Source organism: Photinus pyralis, unplaced genomic scaffold (assembly GCF_008802855.1).
Source record: "Photinus pyralis isolate 1611_PpyrPB1 unplaced genomic scaffold, Ppyr1.3 Ppyr1.4_LG7, whole genome shotgun sequence".
NCBI classification, from domain to species: domain Eukaryota; kingdom Metazoa; phylum Arthropoda; class Insecta; order Coleoptera; family Lampyridae; genus Photinus; species Photinus pyralis.
The window spans coordinates 27,502,000-27,511,535 of NW_022170738.1; positions in this window are offsets into that span (position 1 = coordinate 27,502,000).

Consider the following 9,536-nt stretch of genomic DNA (forward strand, 5'->3'; position numbering starts at 1 on the left):
GTAATTATCATCAGAAATGAGTCACGCATGCTCCAAAATATTAAAAAATGGAAAATGGTTTTCGCTTTAAGGCGAGTAGCTTCAACGCATATATCTTGAAAAATGTAGTTAAGGCCTCGGACGGACGGTCGGAGAAACTGGGCATAACAGCGTCTGCCAACATGAGTTGGAATTTTTTGTTTCACAGGATAATATATAATAATAATTTTTTTCAGTTTTACCATCTTTTTAATCAATTAGGTCCATTGTGCGATGGTTTACTGACGTTTCCACTTATTCTGAGAGCTGAACGGATAGGTGCCACTTAGTCTTTAGTAAGTTTCAAAAGAGAAAAGACAATACTTACCTAAAAGGGGAACAATGCAGACTAAGAGATCCTTGTTTTGGTCTTGATTAGCTAAAGAATTATTATTTGAAAGAGTAGAATATAAACATTAATAATTGTGGTCAAAATCGAGGGTGATTTAATTGATGGTCTCAAAATATTGCACACAGGAAACTGTAATATCTAGATCTGAAATGTCAACGTTTAAATTTAACTAGTAGTTTTTAGCAAAAAGGGATCAACTCGTAATCTGGAAAAGTACCATCAAAACAGGCTTTCTCAGAAAACAATAGAGCTATAATTAAAAAATGACTATTCACACAAATAGAGAATTCGAAAATAAAAATATTATCTTTGAACTCTGGTCGTAACGGCCGTCTGACGTGAGACGCATCCTGTCGCAGCTGGCGTAGTTGAAATCTATTGTGATTGGCGATTTATTAGAAATTTCATAATAGTTATTTATATAACAAAAGCGCGAAGTTCAATTTCGCGCATTGAGACTGAAGGTATTTTGACGAGGCGAAGCCAAGTTAAAATCAGTCAAATGCGCAAAATAACTTGCTCAAACCGTGTACGACCAGATTATTTGGATTATTAAGAAAAAAACTGTAAGTAATTTACGATTTAAAATATTAACTGTCGATCGCCTGCGTGTGAGATAATTGGTCCAAACGAGCTTTCTTTCAGGAGTTGAGTGTTATCTCTTTCATAGGTTTCGGAATAAATTTATTGTTATTGTCAATCATTTAATTAAGTGTGTTTATTCTAATCCAAAGTGCGATCGAGATAGAGATTTCATGTCACATTTTCCACAATCTAATCTCATTTTCTTTCGCGCCCAATCACATTATATAAGAACTGGTATCGCGCATATTATTCTAATCAAAGTAGTATAGTGGTAACCTGGTAACTAATGCGGTTACCATCGAACAAATTTGGCAGTCCATCAGACGACAATAAAATTATTCGTGCTATAATAACAGTCATATCAACATTTTAAAATGTTTAATTTTTAACAATATAAAATTCAGGAAAATGATGCATTACTGGCGAGGAAATATTTAAGTACGAGGCCCCTTTGTTTGGGGCCGAGTACTTTAATTTCCGAGTCAGGTAATGACATTTTACTGACGAGTTTTGTATTACACTTTACCCGAAATCGTCGTTTAATACAACATTTCAATTTTTATATATAACTTTTGATTAATGTCAATCTGTCAGTGATGACAGGAGTCATTATAAACACAAGGAAATGTCAAAAATGCGGCCGGTAAAGTGACGGTGCGGCCGGTAAAGTGACAGGTGCGGCTAGTAAAGTGACAAGCGACAGGAAACGTAGTCTGCTCTGCCTCTGTCATGAAAACTAAAATTTCCTGACAGAAAGTAGGCATGAAAATGTAGGATTCAGGAGCAGGACGATTTTGGGGAAATTACAGATATCGATATATGGAAAGTTTTCAACATGTTTTTACGAATTAACTGAAATGTAATGAATATTTCCCATAATGCCGTATACTGATATCTAGATTCGTTTTATTCTAACTAATCATTTCTGGAGAAATTGCTTAAAACATAACAGTAGCTAAATATGATTGCAGTGCAACAAATAAGTCCATGTATTAGCCCCGAGATTTCAACAGGTAAACGCAAACATTGGTACCTACACTAATTTGCAGTTACAATGTCAAACAGATTAGCAAACAAATTATAAAGTTAATCCAAACGGAAAATAATTTGTCTAAAGATAAACAATTTACTTAAGCGAAAGGTGCACTTCTTGTGTTCAAAGTACAAGGCATCGATGGAATGTTTAGTAATAAATCGAATTACGTATCTGGTAATATACATTACATTTCGTGGATAATACGATAAAGACATTTTGGGAAATGGAGCAAGTAACACCAAATGAGCACTATCATCCAACGATAGACGAGAATGTGAATACCATTTTGAGAGAACTACATATACGAAAGGTCGAAATGGACGATTGCAACCATTCTGTGGAACGATATTATAAAGTTGGTTAACTTCTTTATACCGACGCATAGCGTCTATTCTTGCGGTTTGAAAGAAAATTATTTAGAATTTATAAGAGAATGCCTAATAAATCTTGAATACATGAGTAAAATTAAAATACCACCTGAAGTAAGAAGTAAAAATTACTTTTTGTGGTGCAGTTGTCCGCGAAAGTGTTACAATAACAAAATTGACTTGTTAGGAATAGTAAATTTGCGTATTCAACAATCATTTCGAAAAGTCAAAAGTAACTTTTAGGTGTAATTGTACCTGTTTCTGTCATAGCAGGTATTCGCCAACGGTATACTATGAGTATATCTAAGATCCAATGAGCCAAGGGAAGTATCCGCGTATCAATTCTTTGTTTTATGATGATTGACCTAAAAGTAAATGGCGCCGAACTATAGAAACAATGCAATGGATTGCGGGACGAGGAAAAACTTTTTAGTAGCCTGATTCGTAGCAAAGTCTTTTTATTTACGAGTGTTAAAATGTACGCGAAGGAATTTGTTCGAGTCAGAGAACCGGTTTTCAAATAAAAAACGGGATTAAATAAACTGAGCTTGAAACTCATTGTGATAAACATACAATTTCCTTTTTTTCTGATTGCTAATAGTAACGGCAAGTTAAAAGTACTGTGCGGGTAATAGAATTTTGTACACAACGGCACACGGCAGGGAATATAAAGATAATCAATTGGTGCATTTACTCGCAGCAAAACCTAGTGAATAAATTGGGTAAAATTAATATCAACACAGCGGGACATTGACCTATTATTCCCGTGCACAATCTCGAGTGTTACTGTCACGAAATTGAAGCGCCGGGAATTGTTTTTGGAGTTCAAACCAGAGCATTAGATTTTGAATTTCAGTTTTGAAAAGAGATAAGAAACCAAACTTCCGCAAGGTAAGAGGTATAAATAAGATTCTTATTACTGGGCTACCCGTGGCTAAATTGAAAATTAATTCTCATATTAAAGTTTTTGCCAGTGCCGTAGCGTAGAGGTGCAATTTTATTTTACCCAAGTGAGGTTTTCTAACCTTGTGAATATAACTAAGCCGTTACATGACATGGTCAATAAATGAAACAATAATCTTTTGCACATTATTCGCGGGCCCAAAAAACAACAACCCACGTCAGCTTTTTGCAAAGCTTCGTACCCAAAATATTCCCCGTTCCTGGCATCTACACACAATGGTTAAAACCTTATCACGATTACTGCATACAAAGCGTTTTGTATTTTTTGACATCGTGCATTCTTTCTGCTGTAAGTTGTAACGGCTTAGTTAAATTTACGGCACTGGAAAAAATGTGACAATTAATTTTTATTTGCCCGCGGCTAGCTCAGTAATAAGAATCTTTTCATACCGCTTACCTTGCGGAAGTTTGGCCCCTCTCAAAATCTGAAATTCAAATTCTAATGCTCTGGTTTGATTGAACTCTAATAAATACGCATATGACTTGAATTGATTGAATATATTAAGCGAATCAAATTCCACTTTTTACACGTTCCTGTTTGTAAAATTATGTTAGATTTATTAAAGGATTGACAAAAACAAATGCAATCTCGTCATCACGTGTCAATGATCAACTAATTCCGCGTTCTGGATCTTGAAATCAAACCACATACGCGAGGATATTTCTTGCAACCCACCTAAAAATGACAACCGCGAAACAATGTTTAAACGTGGTCGCTTCTGAGGTTAAACGAAGTTCTTTTGTATTTACACGAAATAATCTAACAGTAATAATAAATGAGCGTACCCAAATTGGTACTGGCTCGTACCTACTCGTAACTTCTCTAAGAATTAAATTTCGCGTACCTAACGTAGTACGTGGCCGCCCGCGAAAGCCAGTCTAGAAACCATTTTCAACGATAGAAAAATTCAAGCCCAAACAGTGTACGTGATCGCTCTTCTTCGAATCCCTGCTCTCCCACTTCTTTCGCCCCCGAGAGAAACCGAAACGGGACTTATTTCTGATCGCAAATGACCTCGACTGCCTTAACAATCAAAAGAAAACCAGTATTTTTGTCATGTGCTCGAATTTAAACAGAAGGGCACGAAACTTTTAGGTCCCAAGAGATCGTGATAACCGCGATTGCTTTCCCCAATACGTCTCTTGTTATCGCCAGACATACTTCTGTTCACGTTCGCTATGAAGCGGTATATGTCTAAATTTCCCTATGTTTAACAAAATACGCATTCAAAACCAGCAAAGCGAAAACCTGTTACAGTTGCGTTACCTAACCGTAGGGATATATGTCACCTCAATAGAATTATAACGGCAACGTCATTTACCATAAAACCACAAACGCTATTCTCTCTTTATTTAGTACGATATTTAGTCGCCAAGACAACTACAGTGTTCATCCTTTATTATTTTACGTAACTACCCTCTTACTCCCTTTACGGCCCAAAGTAGAGACGAGTCCTCTACTGTAGTTTAAAAATGACATATCCCCATTTAATTAGCGTGGTCGTGTTTACCATAAGACGGTTATTAATTTCAAAGAAATAATTGGTTTGATCTTAAAGAGATGTAGGCTCAGTAAAACAGGTTTCCATCGTGAACTTTTCAAACTACGGAAATAAAGCTATAATGGGATGACAGCCGTTATAAAATTTTAATAAGGAAGCTATTTTGTTGTTAAAAACGTACGGAAATTAGGACGTAGCTTCGATATGGAACAATACAGTCTGATCCTCTTAAGTGAATGGAGTTTGAACACGAAAATAAAGATAAATTGAGAGATGCTACGCTCGTAATGGACAAAAGTAAGTTACTATAAACACAAACATACCTAATTGCGAAACATGAGGAACAACTAAGTGATAAATGTTACAATAGTTCGTTACTCACCAACGAAAATCACTAACGTGTTTATAATATTATAAATGTATCCGACAAATCAACGCACTTTAAGGGAGGCAATTTAGGATTCTCTCAGATACGGACTTTTCTTGCAGATCTCTAAGTCTTAGGTAAGTACGTGCTCATGCTCTACCTGAAATGAAAACCTATTTTATTGTTAATAAGTTTATCTAAGTTCTACCTGAAACAATTGTATTAACTATGGTCCCTTGGAAACTACTTGTCAGTTAAATTTAGTTGAAGTCTAATGGGAATCTATCCCATATTCCTGCTATAGATGTAGTTCACCTACTATTCTGGAGAATCTAAAATCATTATTCAGAGGGAACTTTCTAAAAAGAAACGATTTTCATGTGAAATATTACTGTACAAGGTCTTTAGATCGATCGCTTGTTCACAAGCCAATTATTATCTCAACTGATCCAAGACGCTAATATAGACAATAAATTTTGCACTTTAAAGTATTATTAATCATAAAAGTCTAAATTAAACACATTCGACTGACTAAAGAGGTCGAGTATTGCACCCAAGGTGTGAGGCAAAACACAAAATGTTCTATTCAAATGAGAGGTTCCTAACGCCTTACTTTCACGTACGTGATAAATCTCAACACTTGATGATGTTATTATTTGGTTGCCGTTTCTGCAACAAGCCATAAATGCAAATTAATGCAAATAAAATTGAGTTGCAAGTATTTAAAAATTGTTGTATATTATATGGTTGGGTGTAGTCTATTAAGTAACTATGACTAAAAATGAAATTCAATTACCAACTTTCAAACACCGACTCGACTGTTTACTTATATAAATGATAGGAAAGTAAAATTTCAGCAATTAACATTATAAGAATGCAGAAGCTGTAATTAAGTAATAAGCCCGTTTTATGTAGGTCGTGTTGAGTGCAAAACAAGATTCCCATATAGTGCTAAATAAAGCTCGAGGACTTATTGAACTGGTTCATTATAGGACATTGGTTATAATTTCGCAACAATTGAAAGAGACATTTAAAATTCTGCAAAACAGCTACTTATAGATGGATTTATTTGAGAAATTGTCTAAGCTTTCAAGTATCCTGTAAAACAACTTCTTTGAGAAGCGCTTGGGATATGTTAACATCTTAACACTACATGTAATTGAAGGAACGTTCTGTGTCTCTAGATTAACAGTGATCATAGCAGCGCAATAATCTTGAAGAAGGAAGTTGTTTTCGAACTATAGTAAAGGCCACGGCGTGATTTACCATAAAACCAGAAAAGAGCTATTTTTCTCATTATTTCTGAAAACGTATTTGAACAAGTAAAGGATATGCACGCAGTACCTACATTTTTAAGGCGACCAAGAACATTTTCTCAGAGGCAGTTCTGAATTTTATCAACTTAGGTCATTTAGGTATTAGATCTCGTGGAGGTGTCAATGAGTTACAAGTGGTTTTCCTTTGCTGAAAACGATTCTGCCTGTTGCCAAGTCTGAAAATAGACCGGAAAGGAAATATTCAAGATGGCGTCCAATATGGTGGTTCTGTCGTATTCTCCATCTAAAATGTCCAATTTTTACAGTTCAAGGGTTTGCAGCTGGACCCATGTTTTTGGGATCAACGAACACAATGGAATGGAGAAAAATGAGATGGGATAATATGGTAGAAACATTTTTTCTCATAGTTCTGATGACATGGCGCCAAATGTTTGAATTTTTCTAACTTTTTCCAGAATACATTAAATTTACAATCAAGCTTTTTATATGTTGGTGCAGGTTTTTAGGGTCAAGGAACACAATAGAATGGTCAAAATTGTGATCGGAAGTGGAAAATCGCGATTTTTCATATTTAGGCTGAAAAGGGCGCCAAGTGTTGCTACTTTTCTCATAATGCTCAGCGTCATTGGCAGAGGAACACTCCACCTTTGAGCTACAGTCTATATGGGCCAGGAAGGTAGGGAAGTGGAAGGTGGGCATTTTCCCACACGCTCACCTAAAAACGAAGACATTTACACTATCTATGCTCCAATAAAAAAATGTTCGGTTACCCTATGCGCATGAAACTTCATGATTACATCCCGAAAACATATTTGTTTAGTAGCAGCTAAAAATTGACTGACACGTTATCCTCTTGATTTCTAATAGAAGCAGTTCAAGGTACCTACAGTTTTTGATAACTGACAACTGAAGTTCGGGCTGTCAAGGGTATGGTCACAAACGAACAGTTCCGTTGTTGGAACTGCAAGAAAACTGGGCATTTCCAGAAAAGATGTCGAAAGGCTGGTAGAGGACTTGCCGAAGGGAGCAAACAACAGAAGCAGGAAAAGTAAAAAAAAGTTGTTGAAAATGACTAAGCATCGACCTTCTGTGTTGAGGCCCCAGAAGCCACTATCTCTTTACTAAATCACGATAAAAACGATAACGGTCCCCGCATTTGGTTAGAACAATTAGCAGCCACTGACTGGAAGCTGAGGACAACGACTGGAGCTGTTGTTGAGATGCAATTGAAGCATCTGTGAATTCCTAAAGATAAACGATCACTATCTTATACAAATCAAAAATTTTCAAATAACTTACAATTATTGACGTCGGTAATATGCTTTTCTGGTAACAAATTGATCTAATTTCCCATTGAAAATGAACACAGACTTTCTGCAGCGCCTCGGTAACGTTATCTTTGTGATGAATGCAAAAGAAGGAAAACTTGTATGAATTGCGAATCCAAACAAATCGGCTACAAATTCTGGAAAGTAATACTGGAGATCGTGCTTACCCACAGGAATAAAATGCCAATGTCCGTTGTGTTGATATTAATTGTGTCCAATTTATTAACTAGGTTTTGTTGCGGGCAAATGCATCAATTAATCGGCTTTAAATTCCCTGCCGTATGCCGTTATATTCAAAATCATATTTATCGCACAATTATGCGAAAATAAAAGTCTCACACACAAATAATAATTCGTGCTATCTCTTTGAAGTTTTAAAATCATCGTCTTAGTTTTTTCGCACCAATATCTTTACGCGATCGCTACTGAAGCTAAAACGAAAAATAATTTTAGCGTACCAATAAAGGGTTCGTGCTAACTGCTGGTTTGGATAAACTCATACTGACTGTTATATCGCTTTTATTTCTAGACATACTTTCGTTCACGTTCGCTATGAAGCGGTTAATGTATAAATTTTCCAATGTTGAACAAAATACAAATTCAAAACCAAATTTTTGAAAACGGCTAAGCGACCACCCATTTCAAGGACGACACAATGTCGATGATTTGGTATGGTTGAACAGACAAAATGGTTTTACACCAAACACCAAAAAAGAATGGGAGGGTTCATACAAAGTTGTTAAAAGAATCAACGACGTGGGTACAAAGAAGAGGCCCAGTGGTAAATCCAAAGTGGTGCATTTTAACAGACTGCAGACTGTAGACAGCAACCAACTACCGCAAACTCGCATACTGAGTAGCGAAAAACCGACATTTGAGCAGTTCGAAAAGTTATAGCGCAACCAGAAAAGCACTCGTTTGGTGTGACTGCGGAGAAGAACCAAGACATGTTTGCGTTGTAGGACAGAAACTTTCTAGCCCATCGAGCACCTCGCGACCTTATCAGATGATGTGAAATACCTATCCTACAGGAATGGAAGAAAAAGATGTTTCAGATGGGGACACGAAATGCTGCTTCTTTGCAAGAATAGCTAAGGCTGAAACGTGCCCAAAAAAGGGGAAAAGTGTTCACTGTATAGTTTGTAAATGTTTAAGTTAAATTAAGTTTTAAAATTCAAGTTGGAGGTAATTATTTTTCTGTGTTTGTTTGGAAGTTGGAAGGCGAGTACGTCAATGTTCCAGTTTGGGGGAAGACAACTGCCGAGTGAGAGCTGTGAACAAATGTTTTAGCTATCCTGTGCATATTCCTTCCTTTTTCATTAAACCTCTTTCCGGTGTCCATTTTATTGATTTGTTTTCGCTACAAGAAACTTTAGGACCCCGTAACGTTATAAATTCACTGTGATCAGTGGGCTTGGAAAGGGGCGCGTTCAGTGTTTAAAAATGCTTTTTTGATCCCCATCATTCAATTATTTTGCCATATTTATTTACCTGCACTGGCACCTACTCAAAATGTGATTTAAATAAATCCAAAATGTCGTATCATCACGAGCCTTTCTGTTCTTGAATAAGTCACAAACTTAAAGGAGATAGAGATTTTACGTACGTTGCAACAAAAGGGCCTAAAAAGAATTAGAAAAAGTTAAAGAAAGCGACACGTCTCCACCCCGCCGTTAAAACGCCATTAATCTTTAAAACGAAATAATGTTTATTACACGGTAATTTATGTATATAGTTTTT